We start from the raw sequence: 14,400 nt of genomic DNA, 5'->3' as shown, positions 1-14,400 counted from the left end.
GAGCCCCACGTCAGGCTCCCTGTTCAGTGGGAATCCTGCTTCTCCCCCCACTTGCCTGTGCACATGCTCTTTCTCTCTATCTAATAAATAAAATCTTTAAAAAAATAAAATTACCAAGATTTTGCTGGGAACATTACTCTTAGGCATCAATATCATGTTGCCAACTTTACCAAGCCAGAGGAAGTATCAACCAGAAATAGGTCTCATCTATACAAATAAGAACTAATAATTAATCTCTTTGTCTTCATAGGCAATACAGCTCTCAAATCAACACAGAGGTGGAGTGGGTTGCATCAGACATAGTCTATTTAAGAGTTCTTGTGTATTTTATTAATCAAGATAAACTTATTTTGACTTAAGAAGAACGCATCCACAGTCAAGTGGGGAAGATTCATATGGCATTTGTCATGATTGTCCTTACATTGAAAGAGCTGGCCTTCAAACAGCAGAATATCAGAATGAAATTTACCATTTGGTTAAAATAAGATTTATCTCAACAGGAGCCATTTGCATTTAAAGAAGCACTTGAAAGTATCCCAAGAATTGTGCCCTTCCCTCAGTTGATCTGTATCATGAACTCAGTAAAGATGGTCCTATGGGAATGGATGCAGTGTGAAAGAAGATGTATAACAGAGGGGGTGGGAATTTCCTCTATGGGTAATCTTAACATCATGTAAGGGTACAGTTTGCTTTAATATATTAGTTACAGCTTAAGAAGAAAAAGAACAAGACCCAAGTCTGGTGATTGAGAAGTGGTTTAAATGGATTTTAAAAATTCGATGCAGAGTACTAGCAATAGAATATAATTTCTGTGCTTTTTGAGTGATAGTGGAGGTTTGAATTATTCTTGTTTGTTTTGTGCAAAAGAAATCTTTTTTATTTTTATTTTTTAAAATTTTTAAAAAAGATTTTATTTATCTATTCATGAGAGACACAGAGAGAGAGAGAGGCAGAGACACAGGCAGAGGGAAAAGCAGGCTCCCCTCAGGGAGCCTGATGTGGGACTCGATCCCAGGACCCTGGAATCACACCCTGAGCCAAAGGCAGATGCTCAACCACTGAGCCACCCAGGCGTCCCAAGAAATTTTCTTTTTTGTGGATTACATATATGGAGATGATTTGGAGAATTTTATTTTTGTAATTTTTGTGAGAAATTAATTTTGCTGCTCTGTTTTATGATTAAATATTTTAGGTGCTGTTTTGCTGATCATTATCCCAGTGATCAAGTTTACAAGTTTCTCCAGGTTTGGATAGCTATGGACAAGGAGAACTGGATCCAGGAATCTGTTTCATTAATTTCCTTATACTTCTGACATTTTGTGCACAATACATACATGATTTTAAGGGTTCTCTTTTAGGGACCCTGGAGGAACTCCTTACACAGAAAAAGTATTAATGTATTAATAGACCATGTCAGTTATTTTTTCTAACATGTTATAAACTAGAAAGTTGAATTTTCCAACTTAAAGAAAATTGAATATTTTGATCGTTAAGTCCCTTGAGTCCTATACTTGGTTGGAGTTTTATTTTCTCATTCCTGATCCAGTATGAAGTTCTTTGTCTGCAATTCAATCTCTATGGCTTTAATCATTTTGGACTGTACCAATGGCTTCTCAGTAATAAAAGAAATGGGGAGCCAGGCTTGGCACGGGAGAAGTCTCTTCAGCTGGAGTAAGACATTACATATGAATTGTCTACCCACAAAAGGGCCCACTGTCAGCTTAAATTAATGAGCTACATGTTTTAATCATTAAGGTAATAGCAACATGTGTATTCTTTGCCTCTGTTTTAATCATTTCTGTTTCTACCAGCTAGATCATCAAATGCTTTCTTTTGAGAAGTCTTCCCATTTCATTGTGGAGAACAGCTTCTATGTGGGGCAGAAATAAATGCTTCAGAGTCCTAAGAAACACTAAATAGCTTTAACATCAGGTCTTAGTGAAATTTATAGCTACTGCTTTGTCCTTCAGTGCAGGAATTTGGAGGGACACATTCGTAGCCACCATTAGGCAATGGAACTAGCATGGGCTCCAGCCTGCAAAGAGTTGAAGTGGATGAGGTGAATCATAGGTCTCAGCAGCTGATGTTGAAATGGATTATTTTGTGGACCATGGGCAGCATTTAGATGGGTTGAAAAAGACACTGCCGATTAAGACAGTGGGGGCTCTGAATGCTTTGCCTCAGCTGGAAATTGCTTCATGGAGACTTTCGATTCATAGGCTGATATCTGTTTGGCAAATGTTGGCAAGGGGACATGCTGTTCTCAGGACAGTCCATGGTAAGTAGATCAGCGCATGGCTCTTAGACCTGAGAGACCAAATAAAGCAGGTTTCAGAAAAGGACCTATGAACTAAGCCCCATTTGTATTCTCTTCAGATATTAAGGCTGCCCAAGTGAAACGTAGAGCATAGATTCAAAAAGAGAAAAAAAAACAATATATAAGTTATTTTGTTTGGGTGATGCCAAACACATGGATAAACTGATTAACAATGAATTCACTAAGTTAAAACAATCGTTTTGTGAACTCTGTAGAACTATTGCACTATTCAGTGTGTTACCACAATAGTTGTTCATAGCTTGGATGTAGCTTTGTCATATATGTGTTACAGTGAACGATATTCAACTGTGAGTTTAGGGGGCACAGCCAGTAACATATTTATCTGTGTGTCTTCAGGTCTTTAAACCAGGTGATGCTCCATAAAAGATTGTAGCACAGAACTGAGTGTTAAAATAAATAGAGCTTCTGTTTTCCTTTCTGGAAATTGGATGAATCCAAGGGATGTTCGGGAAGATTTAGAAATATAAAATGACAGGTTAGAAGGGGTTTCAAAGGTCATGTACGTCCACACTTACTTGCAGATGAGTCCAGAGAGGTCAGTTATTTGATCAAGATCACTTGGTGGCAGAACTAGGATAGAGGTGACTTAGTATTTACCAGAAGCTGTTGTAGGCTGGGAATGTGTTAGACCTGTACTGTCTAGTACGGTAGTGTGTTAGCCAGGGTTCTCCAGAGAAACAGAAACAAGATTTATTATGAGGCATTAACTCACACCATTATGGAGCCTGGGAAGTCTCACAGTCTACCATCTGCAAGCTGGAGACTGAGGAAAGCTGGTGGTGTGATTCACTTCAAATCCAAAGGCCTGAGAACCAGGGGAACCTATGGTGTAAATCCCAGTCCAGCAAAAGATGAGGACCCACCCAGCCCAGAAGTAAGGCAGGAAAAAAGAGATGAATTTCTCTTTCCTCTCCCTTTTGTTCTATCCAGGCCCTCAACAGATTGGTTGATGTCTACCTGCATTGGTGAAGGCAGTCTACTTTATTGAGTGTGATCATTCAAATGCTAATGTCATCCAGAATCACTCTGACAGACACCCAGAAATAGTGTGTAATCTGGGCACCCAGTGGTGGGCCAAGGCCAAGGTGACATTTAAAATTTTCCATCACAGTTACCTGCTAGCTTCTCAAGGACAGTGAGCACTTGAAATGTGCTAAGAGAGGTACTGAAGTTCACATTTTGGGGCACCTGGGTGACTCAGTGGTTGAGCGTCTGTCTTTGGCTCAGGGCGTAATCCCGGTCCAGGGATTGAGTACCACATCGAGTCCCACATCGAGTCCTGCATCAGGCTCCCTGCAAGGAGCCTGTTTCTCTCTCTCTGTCTCTGTCTCTCTCTCTGTGTTTCTCATGAATAAATGAATAGAATCTTTTTTTAAAAAATGAAGTTCACATTTTACTTAGTTCTACTTTAAGAGCTGAAGCAGGATAAAATATTTATCTATTAAAGATAACTTTATTGCTTTAATAGAACCATATTTCACATTAATCACTGAAAATTTAGTGTCTGAATTGAGATGTGTTGTTGGTAGAAAACACACAAGGTTTTGAAGCCACATGAAAAGTGTGAAATATCTTGTTAATAATATTTTATACTGATTGATTCCATGTTGAACTAATAATATTTGGGACCTACTGGGTTAAATTAAAAATATAATATTAAAATGGCACTCATTTGTTTCTTTTTACTGTTTTTAGCGTGGCTACTAGAAAATTTAAAGTGACACATGTGGCTTGCATTGTGTATCTGTTGTCTTAGTGCTGTGACACTGCCTCAGCATCCAAATGTACTTCAGATATATAAGCTGAGTTGTAAATTCAGTATGGAGATTCATCATTCTTTCATTTATCTTCACTGACCACTTCAGAGGAAAAAAATTGGAGGAGTTTTCTTGGCTAATCACTGGAAAGTTTAAAGTGGGTTCTGTTCTACATGTAACTCCTTCCAAAATTTGTGAAAACCAAGCAAATATAATTAGTTCATTTCAGAAAATTTTCTTTTGCTTAAACTTTAAATACTTCTAGAAAAATAAGTTTCTAACCAATAATTGAGCTTCTAATTGAAGGCACATACAAAGGCACATAGTTTTTTACTGACTCATCCATTTGTCTATGAGACGTGGGCCATACATTTTGAAAAGAACTAACATTATCTTGAAACTAAATTATTTGGAAAAAATAAATTGATTAAAATTAAGTTTACATAATTTTATTTAATTAACAATTAAAATAAATTAAAAAATTAAATGTCATTTTAAAATTTTATTTTTAAATTTGAATTCAAGTAATTAACACATAATGCATTATTGGTTTCAGAGGTAGAGGTCAGTGATTCTTCAGTCTCACATAACACCCAGTGCTCATTACATCACGTGTTCCCCTTAATTCCCATCACCCAGTTACCCCACCCTGCACCTACCTCCCCTCCAGGTACCCTCAGTTTATTTCCTAAGATTAAGTCTCTTATTGCTTTGTCCATGTTTCCAGTATAGGTCTGTTTTTTCCCCAGGCAGGAAAACCAAAAAGATAATCTGGCAGCCCTGTGTAGGGTATATTTTCTGCACAGGCAAAGATAATTCTTCTTACTGCTATCTGATGCTTGGAAATTCTGTCCCAATTTTGCTATGAGTTCTAACGCTAGCCAGATGAACATGCCTAAGGATGTGACAGAAAGTTCGAGTGCATGAACCCAATCCATAAACACTACTTTTGATTTTGATGAAATAGTAGTTGGATTTACCCAAAGACTTTATTTAAATTCACCCAGAACCTGTATTTGTGGAAAGGCTTGCAGATACCCTCTTCACAGCTCTCCTCGCTAGGGAAAAAAAAAAAAAAAAAAAAGAGTAATTTCACTGCAATTGAGTTTACCATCAATAGAGGGCACCAAAGGATGGAAAAGTAATTTGATAGATTTGGTTTCTTTCCCTAGCTGAATTCACTACTAAAAAGAATAATTAATTTTAAAAATCTTTGAAAGGTCATCTTTTAATCTTGAAAAAGGAGGAATCTGAACTGCTATCCATTTGCATAATGTCATTTCTGCCCATCCAGGCATGGCCAAGCTGAGCGAGTACAGCCAGAGCCAGGGGTTGGATGGGTGAGTGGGCTTAGAAGTAGAGAGCAAACTCCTACTTTCGGGCTCTTACCAGAGGGCATGGTCTGTGTTTCCCCAGTTGGGACTCTGCCCAGTAACTTCACCTGTACTGGTCCTTTAATTATTAGCAAATTAAGATTCTTTAGTAGGGAAGTAATTTGACTCCGCAAACGTTCTAGTTCCTGCCACGTGGCAGGTACTTTGTTAGTGTCTGGGGAAACCAGGTACTAAAACAGACCTATTTGCCTGCAGCTGACAGTCTAGTGGGCAACAGAGATATTACTAAACCTCACACATACGGTAAAAATTTATCCCGACAGAGTGGGATTTGAACTGAGATTTGAAGACTGACTAGGAGTTTATTAGGTAAAGTAGGGAGGGTTGAGGAAGAAGACTGCAGGCAGAGAGAATAGCAGGATCCATGTGTCTAAGCCAGGGCTGGGGGCCACTCCAGAGTGGCTGGAGCCTGGGAAATGAAAGGAGAGTGGCTGAGGCTGGACAGAGCCAAAGTAAAAACACCCAAAGACTGATGGCAACAGTATACAAGGATTTTGCTGTACATGCAATGGAAAACTCCTGATAAGTGGATGTTAGGATTAGATTTATGTCTTTAAAAAGATGACTCTAGCGGTTTTGTGAAGAATGGATTAGAAGAGGACAAGATCATAAAGAGGCTACTGCAGCAGTTCAGATGGGAGATTTTGATGACTTGGACCACGGGAGTGATGTTGCAAACAGAGAGACATGAACAGGGGAGATTAGATTGGCAGCATGGAGTTGTGGATGGAAGAAGATGGTAAGGGAGAGGCATTAACATAAGGAGAAGCTCAAGATTTCTGGCTTGCCAAATGATCACAGCTTAGGGTTTTCAAACTTGGAAAATGCAGATGGCGATGTTTAGGAAACATTATCATAACTGATATGAGCTGCAAATCAGACATTTCAACAGGGGGCAAGCTCAGTCCAGTCTGTTGGTCTTTGCAGCAAATCTCCAAACCTTTCTGTCATTAATGGAACATTTCAAGAAGAGCTGGGAATGACTGACAACATTGTAATGTGATATCTAAATACCTAGCTGCCAATACCAATATATGCATATGTATACATGTAGAAAAAACCCTGGAAGAATATGATTAAGCCATTACTGTTATTTTTGGAGGAGTGAGATGAGAGGGAGCATCAATTTCAAGCCTACGTGTTACTAGATGCGTTGCCTGAAAAATTTTAAAGCAAGCCTTAATTGGTCTCCTAATTAACAAAACCCATAAAATCACTGTTGTTACCAATAGAAAGCTTTTCGGCTGGGAAATTTAAAGCCCTTTGTGGAGACCCAATAATCTCCCACCTCCATTAAATCTCTCTCCTGGAATCTACAGAGCCTTTCTATTTGGGGACCCTGTAGCCCCAGAGAGCATAGATTTCTATCGCTGTGGCTCATTAGAGATGCTCAGAAAATCAACGTGAGGACTAGCTACAGAAGCCCTCCCAGCACCGTTTGATCTTTTCAGTAGCAAATGTGTCATTTGTAGCACAATGGTCCAGTTCTTATGTGAGGCTAAAATAGAGCCACTCCAAGATGCTTTTGAGACTCTCTGAACTCCAACTAACTACCAATCTTTCTCCCAATTGATGTATCAGTTCTGCTGTATCCCTGGGGACATCCTTTCCACTTGCTTGGTAAATAATTAGCCTGGCTGCCTTTGGCTATAGAAAGGATTATAAATATTTTAAGCACTGCAAGTGATTGAAACTGTCTCTATTTGATTTCATCTATGCCTGCAATGCTTTGGGTGAAAACTCACCTCTAAGTATGAAACATCCTTAGGCAGATAAATGTTCTAGGTGTTAGAATAATAAGGTGTTGTTTAGGTTGCTATAGTCGGTGGGCATTCAGAAACAAGATATAATTAGTGATTAGTTTGAACGTTTCCCATTTTAGCTCACACCAGTCATTTTTTTCTCACAAGAGAAACAAATGACCTTATTTCCCAAGAAGATTTTTATGCTTATAGGATTTTTTAAAAACTGGACTTTAAAGGTTTAAAATATAAAATATATAAAGAACTCATATGACTCAATAACTGCCCCCACCAAAAAAAACAAAACAATCTGATTAAAAAATTAGTAGAGTATCTAAAAAGATATTTTTTCCAAAAATACCTTCAAAGATACCTGAAAAGGTGCTCAAAGTCATTAATTATCAGGGAAATGCAGATCAAAACCACATTGAGCTAATCACCTCACACCTGTTAGAATGACTTTTATCAAAAAGACAAGAAATAACAAGTGTTGGCAAGGATATGGAAAAAAGAGAACCCTCATATACCATTGCTGGGAATATAAATTGGTGCAACTACTATGGGAAACAGTATGGAATTTCCTCAAAAAATTAAAAATAGAACTACCATATGATCCAACAATTCCACATACGGATGTTTATTCTGAGGAAAATAACAACACTAACTGAAAAAGATATATGCACCCTTATGTTCATTGCAGCATTATTTATGATAGCCAAGACATGGAAACAACCTAACTTCCATTGCTAAATGGATAAAGAAAATGCGATATATAAATATATGTTATATAAAAGGATAATTATTATGTGTATCATGGAATATCATTCATAAAAAAAGATGGAAATCCTGCCATTTGTAATAATATGGATGGATTTTGAAGGTATTATGCTAAGTGAAATAAATCAGACAGAAAAAGAAAAATACAACATGATCTCACTTGTATATGGAATAAAAAAATTGAACTCATAAATAGAATAGATTGGTAGTTGCAGGTGGGGGTAGGGGAGCAAGCGAAGTGGGTGAAGGTGATCAAAAGGTACAACTTCTAGTTATAAAGTAAGTCCTGGGGTTGGAGTGTACAGCACAGGGACTATAGTTATTAACACTGTATTACACATTTGAAAGTCGCTGAGACAGTAGATCTTGAAAGTTTTCATCGTGAGAAAAAAAACATAACTATGTGTGGTAAGGGTGTTAATGAAACTTTGGAATATATACATATATTGAATAAAAAACAAATTTAAATTTTTTTAGAGCAGTTTCAGGTTCACAGTGAAGTTGAGTGAAAAATAGAGGTTTCATAAACCTCCTGTCCCCACACATCCTCCACTAAAATGGAACATTTGTTACCGTTGATGAACTGACATTGACTCATCATGATCACGCAAAGTTTATAGTTTACATGAGGGTTCACTCTTGACATTGTACATTTTATAGGGGATAGATGTATAACAACATGTGCGCATCATATATAGCCTATTTAGCATATTTCATATATGCTATAGCACATATTTCAAATATGCATAGCCTATAGCATATTTCATATATAGCCTACGAAATATTTTCTCTGCCCTAAAAATCCTCTGTGCTCCACCTATTCATCCCTCCCTCCACCCTAGTCCCCGCCAACCACTGATTTCCATTTTCCTTTTCCAGAATGTCATAGAGCTATCATTCGTGGAGTCGTTTTAAAATTATTCCTCTCACAGTAAGTTAAAAGAATATAAAAGTTGCCATTAATGTAATTGGTTGTAATCTTTCCAGTGAATTCTTTGTGGTTGCTATGAAAACCCAAAGTCTTATTTAGACCAGGTCTGTATCTAGCCAGTGGTACAAGAACAACCCATGGAGAACCACCACATTAGCCCGGGCAGGCGGGAGTGAGGAGGAGAGGGCTGTTGCATTGGGGTGGTCCACCCAAACACCCTGCAGAGTATTTGTTCTCAGCTCTGTCAGGGTGACTTCTGATGAAAATAGTAGCATGTGCCTATTGATTCACAAAGTGAAACTCAACAATGGTATACAAAGTAGATGTTGTCCATGCTTTCATCCCCCACTGTTAGCCTCACATACCATAAATGCGCTCATACTATGCCGTGTATTTGACAACATGCTGATTTTCTTAAACAGTAAATCATGGGGTGCTTTCCATGTCAATTCACAAAGATCTCATTTTTAAAAGGTACATAAAAATGTATTTAACAATTCTGCATTGATGGCTACCTGGATTTTTTGCAAACATTTGCCGTGGAATACCAGCAATGAAGATTTATGTGCTTCTTTGTGCATGTGTGTGATTATCTCCTTAGGATAAATTCCTTGAAGTTAAATTGCTGAGTCAAAAGGTAAGTATGTTTAAAATTTTGATACATGTTGCCAAATTACACTCTCACCAAAAGTACATGAGCATATACTTTTCTACATCCAACAAGCCAAAAGAACAAGTAGTCATCATCTCTGCCTATTTGTTAGCTAGCTAAAAAAGATTTATTTCTTTATTGACCTATCAATGAAGTTGAATTTTTATGTCTGTATTGGTTTCACGGCTATATTTAGTTTGTGAAAATTTAATGAGATATGTATTTATGACCTGTACCCTTGTAGAGGGGGTATTATATCTTGACTTATTGGGCAGGGGGGTGGATTTCTTGAGTATCCATTAGGCTACTTAAGGTTTCAAGGAACAGAAAAGCGCAAATTAAATATATGTGTTCTTTCACGTAACACAAATCCTATAGCTAGGGTGGTCTAGGGTTGATTAATTCAGCAGGTTGGCACATCATTATTTTGACATAGTTTCTTTTATGGATGTAGAATGGCAGCAGCAACTCCAGGCCTCACATGCAAATGCCACAGTATCTAGTGGGACAAGACAGACAGTCTGTTATCAAGGAAAATCTTTTTCGGATACTTCCCTTCTCTGAAGGCTTGTTCTTGCATTTAATTGGTCAAAATTCCATTTATGTCCATACCTCCATCAGTCAATGCAAGAATAATGAGAACACCATGACTGGTCTGAAAGAATAATTCACTCCCAATGGCTGGGGCTGAGACCTACCTCCCTGAAATTCATGGCTGGTAGAGGAAATCAGTAGTGTTTGCTGGAGGTAGAGTATGTTTAGGGGAGTGAAGGGAGATGAGATGGGTTAAGCATCTCAGGGATGGGATAGGCATCCCTGTCCCCCTGGGACAGGCCCGGGGGCCAGTTAGGATGGATATCGAGGGAGATGCGACAGAGTGAGAGAGCTTTTAGAAAGCCACTTCATATTCTACATAAAAGATGGTTGAAGTCAATATTTATTGAGGCCCTGCTCTGCGCCAGGGGACACCATGAATACAAAAGCAGATTTTATGAACATTGCAGTCCAGCAATGTCACTCAAGGAGATTATGATTCTATTGCATTAATAGGCATAAAAATAATAATGACGGCCAGTAGTTACTGAGAGCTGGGCATAGTTTTCAGTCACTTACATGTGGTAACTTATTTAATCCTTACAATGATCTGAGAAATTCGATACTGTTATCATCCTTGTTTTAAAGGTGAGGAGACTGGGATGCCTGGGTGGCTCAATGATGCCACTCAATGAAAGCATCTGCCTTCAGCTCAGGTCATTATCCTGGGGTCCCGGGATCAATTCCCACATTGGGCTCCCCATAGGAAACCTGCTTCTCCCTCTGCCTATGTCTCTGCCTTTCTCTCTGTGTCTCTTATGAGTAAATAAATAAAATCTTAAAAAAAAAAAAAGTAAAAGTGAGGAGACTGACATGCAGAGGGGTGAAGTAACTTGCCCTAGGTCAAAGGGCCAGCAAATGGAGGAGACAGGAATTGGGCCCAGGCCGCCCGACTTCAGAGTCCATGCTTTTAACAATTCACTGTGCTGCCCATAAACCCCACGTCAGGAATTAGAATATTAATACTATGGCCAGTGGGCTGGAGAAGAAGCAGTAGGAACAGAAGAAGGAGTCATTATGATTATATTCATATATGACAATTACTGAGCACTTGGCCACCTAAGAGGCACTGTGTGAAGTGCTGGTTATACATGACCTCACTGAACTCTCACAAATCTGTGACATAGGCTCTAGTCCACAAGTCAGGAAACTGAGGTCTTTGAGATGTCAAGTCACTTGCTGAACAAAGGTCATTATTGTATTTGAACCTGGGGTCCTTAAGATGCCAAAGCCTGTGGAACTAGTTAACTCCACTGTGTTAATTATGAAAGTTATTATCTGAACAGAAAACAGGGAATTCTGAGAAAAAGGACCAAAGCATGTAAATCTTTTTTTTTAAGATTTTATTATTTATTCATGACAGACACAGAGAGAGAGAGAGAAAGAAAGAGAGAGAGGCAGAGACACAGGCAGAGGGAGAAGCAGGCTCCATGCAGGGAGCCCAGTGTGGGACTCGATCCCGGGACTCGATCCGGGGACTCCAGGATCAGGCCCTGGGCTGAATTCAGGCAGCACTAAACCGCTGAGCCACCCAGGCTGCCCTGTAAATATGTTCTAATGCCCCCTCCCCCTTCTACTGAAGAATTGAAAGAAAGCCAATTTTTCAGTATACTCTTGCACTTTGGCTGCTCTGAGTTGGCCTTTACATATGCCATGGTCTACATTGGACATGATATTTTAGGATACCTCGATTTATTGTTTTTCTTGAAGGAACACAAATCCAAAATATACAGAAACTTTTTCCAAGCATTTTTTTTCATGAAAAACGTCCTGTATATTAAAATTTTATTTTACAATGATAATCTTTTGGTAATATTTTTGTGCATATAATAGGCATCTTAAATTTACCAATTTTTTTTTAGATGAATGCAAAGTTGTTTCAACTTGTATAACCAACTGGCCAGACCTTGGCTGGCTATTCTCACAAACCACTCCACCCCCACTCAACCAACTACACTACCCTGCAGAGTTGGAGAGCAACAATTACCCAGAGGGCTTTTTTCCTTTTCTTTTCTGTTTCCAGAGAGATCCCCTCAAGCCCTTGTCCAGATGTTAATGTGGCACATGTGGTGCTGGAGTCTTGACTTTTTAAATCATCTTTTCTTTAGTAGAATGACTGGGTGGAGCAAAGGAAATTGTTAAGGGGTATTATGGTTTCTTTCTCTTCTAAGCTGAGTTTAATTCAGCCAATATCATCAGTGACCAAAGTCACTGCCATCTGTCAGTTGTGGGTGGCCCGAACTAGTGATCTCCTTCTGCTCCCAACGGACAGGTAACTTGCATTCGGAAAACCAACTCATCACATCTGCAACTTATTGACAGACTTAAAGGGAATCCAAAAAAGAAATCGGTCACAGAGATAGAATGCCCTGCTTTTTCTTGGAGCTGGTATCTGTTGGGTTCAGGCTTGTGGCATATGGGCAGAACAACTCAAGAAAGTTTTCCAATGGCATAGGCCAACTGAACATAGTTTTCTGAGGCACAACCTTCTACCAAAAATGGAGAGGGGAAAAAAAAAGCCCCAAACCAAAACATACCCAAACCAACTTACTCCCCTGGTATGCCACATAAAAAAAAATTGCCCGTCATGAAGATATTTGAATTTAAATTGTTGCCAGTTCTAAGGGAAAAAAGGTAGGGTTAGTCGCTTGAGAGATAATCAGCATTCTAATAAAGTACCCAGGCCTAACACTATAATTAGTAAACACAGGTGGTACAACTTCTTGCTTCCTCTTCCTTAGATATATTAGAGATTACCAGGGGAAAAAGAATGACAGGATGGGGGAAAAAATAGAAAACATGTAAGGAAATAACTTTATAAATAGAATATAGTATAGTTTTGCATCAGAATGATAAAAATAGATGAACATATCTTTAAATATTTTATTTTGCCATATTTTATGTGCACAGAAGTTTCTCATTTTATTCATCACAGTGTTAGGATCTACCTAACCTAGCACTGTTCCTCATAAGCACTACAGATAGCAGTATATAGTCCATTTCATTTTTTTTTTAATTTTTTATTTTTTTATTTATGATAGTCACACAGAGAGAGAGAGAGAGAGAGAGGCAGAGACACAGGCAGAGGGAGAAGCAGGCTCCATGCACCGGGAGCCTGACGTAGGATTCGATCCCAGGTCTCCAAGATCGTGCCCTGGGCCAAAGGCAGGCACTAAACTGCTGCGCCACCCAGGGATCCCTATATAGTCCATTTCAAATATCAACCATGGCTGCTATTATAAAAATATTATAAAAACAGTTTAAAAATTGGGTGAGTGAGAGAAATGAAAAGATATTTGAAAAATCCTCGTGTATGCTTGGAGAGGCTGGTTAGGTAGAAGTTGTTAAAGGACCATTTATTTATCCTGCATCCAGCCAGGGGCTGACATATATGCATGCAGTGTTTTGTATGTGTGCGCATACATGGAGTGAGGTGTGTGGGGAAAATTACTAAGCTTTGGCCTCAGACAGCCCTGAATTTAACTCCTGGCTCTAGTACTTACTGGCAGTATGACTTCAGACAAGTTACTTAAATTTCCTGAGCTTTAGTTTCCTCATCTATGAAATGAGAGTTGTTAACACCTTCCTAGTAAATTATTTGTGAGGATTAAATAAGATAATGGCATTAAAGCACGTAGAGCTGGACAGATGCTTTGCCAATGATTTTCATTTCCTCTCCTTTCTCTGTCAGCGTAGGGGTGAAGAGGTCACTGTTACTCATGTTGACACGAGTTTCTCAGAGACAATGGGGGCCTTCGTGGAGTGGAATCTGGTCTCTTCAACCTTGTGCTACGTTTTCTCTCTTTTCCTTTTTTTGCTTCTAATGATGATATGATAATATAGTCCTCATGGAAGAGCTGATTCATTTTCAGTGTTTCTTTTCCCTGGCCTAGGAGTAAAGCCTGCAGTATTCACCTTTGGTGAAGAAACCTTCTCCTAGTTGTGAGGGGAAATTCATAAGCCACAGGGCTTGATTTCTTCCCCTTCATAAAGAGCAAAGGAGAGAATAACAGAAAGGAGGATTGCCTTGAAGTATTTAAGATCAATTAGGAATTGGGCTCATCTGTCTTTAAGCCTAGCTCTTAGTCTATCCCAAAGTGATTCAGAGTCACTCTGACTCTGTCTCCAAATTACCAGTCGTGTTTATCTGGGTTGGGATAATTCACTTCTTTCCGTATGCTAACACAGTGCCATTATGGACTCCTGAGTGTGTAC

General features: G+C 38.8%; 1 protein-coding gene and 1 long non-coding RNA gene across 16 annotated transcripts in view; one reads left to right on the top strand and one right to left on the bottom strand.

Annotated features, from left to right (window-relative positions):
- The window catches only part of LOC140623942 (uncharacterized), an 82,741-nt gene that overhangs the window by 26,571 nt on the left and 41,770 nt on the right, over positions 1–14,400 (top strand). For all 15 annotated transcript variants that reach the window (XR_012023481.1, XR_012023480.1, XR_012023483.1 and 12 more), the window contains 2 exons: positions 8,888–8,939; positions 9,414–9,576. This is a non-coding gene — a long non-coding RNA (uncharacterized lncRNA). The remainder of the gene's footprint in view (positions 1–8,887; positions 8,940–9,413; positions 9,577–14,400) is intronic.
- Positions 1–14,400, bottom strand: part of RPL34 (ribosomal protein L34) — a 50,761-nt gene that overhangs the window by 31,418 nt on the left and 4,943 nt on the right. The window lies entirely within an intron of this gene.

Source organism: Canis lupus, chromosome 33 (assembly GCF_048164855.1).
Source record: "Canis lupus baileyi chromosome 33, mCanLup2.hap1, whole genome shotgun sequence".
Lineage (NCBI taxonomy): Eukaryota > Metazoa > Chordata > Mammalia > Carnivora > Canidae > Canis > Canis lupus.
Note: the sequence above shows the minus strand (reverse complement) of the source record. Positions and strands in the feature narration are given on the sequence as shown.